This window comes from Nannospalax galili, unplaced genomic scaffold (genome assembly GCF_000622305.1).
Source record: "Nannospalax galili isolate Female #2095 unplaced genomic scaffold, S.galili_v1.0 scaffold7, whole genome shotgun sequence".
In the NCBI taxonomy this organism is placed as follows: Eukaryota; Metazoa; Chordata; class Mammalia; order Rodentia; family Spalacidae; genus Nannospalax; species Nannospalax galili.
In genome coordinates this window covers 1,794,773-1,796,778 of record NW_008359081.1, presented here as the reverse complement: position 1 = coordinate 1,796,778, position 2,006 = coordinate 1,794,773, and positions in this window count along the sequence as shown.

The following is a 2,006-nucleotide window of genomic DNA, read 5'->3' as shown; positions in this document are numbered from 1 at the left end:
CATTAGATAGGTCAACAGGACAGAGAATTAACAGAGAGACATCTGAATTAAACAATACCATACATCAAATGGACCTAACATATTCCATCCAAGCACCAAAGAATACACTTTCTACTCAGCACCCCATGGAACCTTTTCAAAAATTGACCACATACAAACCTCAACAAATACAAATTTTGAAGTAATTCCATGCATTCTATCGTATCACAATTCAATAAAGCTCAATGTGAAGGTGGGGATGAAAACCTAGTCACTATATGAACTCATGGCAATTAAACAACACACTCCTAAACAATGAGTGGGTCAAAAGGAGAAATTAAGAAAGAAATAAAAGAATTCCTGGAATTCAACAAAAAAAACAATACAACACAATACAACTGCTGGGACATTTAAAAGCAGTCCTAAGAGGGAATTTATAGCTCTAAGTGCCTACATTAAAAAATTAGAAAGAGCCCAAAGAAATGACCCAACACTGCAACTCAAGACACTGGAAAGGTAAGAAGAAATGAAACCCACAACCATCAGAAGAGAAGAAATAACAAAAATCAGAGCAGAAATTAATGAAACAGAAACAAAGAAAACAATACAAAGAATCAATGAATCTAAGGGCTGGTTCTTTGAAAAGCTAAACAAGATAGACAGACCCTTAGCCCAGTTAACCAATAGAAAGAAAAAGCAAACCCAAATCAACAAAATCAGAGATGAAAGGGGAAACATCACAACAGACACCGAAAATATCCAGACTATTATAAGGGAATATTTTAAAAACCTATATGCTACTAAATTTCAAAAACTAAAAGAAATGGATGGATATCTAAAATTATGGGAATCACCAAAGTTAAACCAAGAAGAGATCAACAGTTTAAACAGATCCATAACATATAAGGAAACTGAAAGAGTAATACAAAGCCTCCTAACTAAAAAAGAATCCCAGGCCCAGATGGATTTACAACAAAATTCTACCAGACATTTAAAGAAGACCTCCAACCAATACTACTTAAATTAATCAAAAACTATCGAAACAGAGGGAGAACTCCCAAATTCATCCTATGAATCCAGCATCACTCTAATACCCAAACCAGGTAAAGACACAGCCAAAAAAGAAAACTATAAACCCATATCCTTAATGCATATAGATGCAAAAATCCTCAACAAAATACTTGCAAACTGCATACAAATGTACATCAAAAAGATCATCAAGTAGGTTTTATTCCAGAGATGCAGAAGTGGTTTAATATACACAAGTCAATAAACGTCATTAATCATATAAATGTATTCAAATACAAAAACCACATCATCACCTCAATAGACGCAGAAAAGGCTTTTGAAAAAGTTCAACATGCATTTGTGTTCCAAGTCCTGGAGGGAATTGGACTGGAGGGAACATACTCAACATAATTAAAGCTATATATAACAAACCCACAGCCAACTTCATTCTAAATGGAAAAAAACTGGAACCATTCCCATTAAAATCAGGAACCAGACAAGGATGTCCACTATCTCCACTCCTTTTCAACATAGTGCTTGAAACTCTTGCTAGACCAATAAGACAGGAGAAGGAAAATAAAGGAGTTCTGATTGGAAAAAAAGAGGTCAAACTATAACTTTTTGCAGATGATATGATACTATACCTAAGAGATCCCAAAAGTTCCACCAGAAAACTCCTAGAACTGATCGACACTTTCAGTACAGTGGCAGGTTATAAAATCAATCTACAAAAATAAGTAGCCTTTCTATATACCAAGAACAGGCAACTGGAGAAAGACTACAGGGAAATGTTCCCATTCACAATTGCTGGGAAAAAAAATCTTGTTATAAATCTGACCAAAGATACCAAAGATCTCTACAATGAAAATTATAAATTGTTAAAGTAAGAGATTGAGGAAGACAACAGGAGATGGAAGAACCTCCCATGATCCTGGATTAGAAGAATTAATATTGTGAAAATGACCATCCTACCAAAAGCAATATATAGATTCAATGCAATCCCAATCAAAAGTTCCATG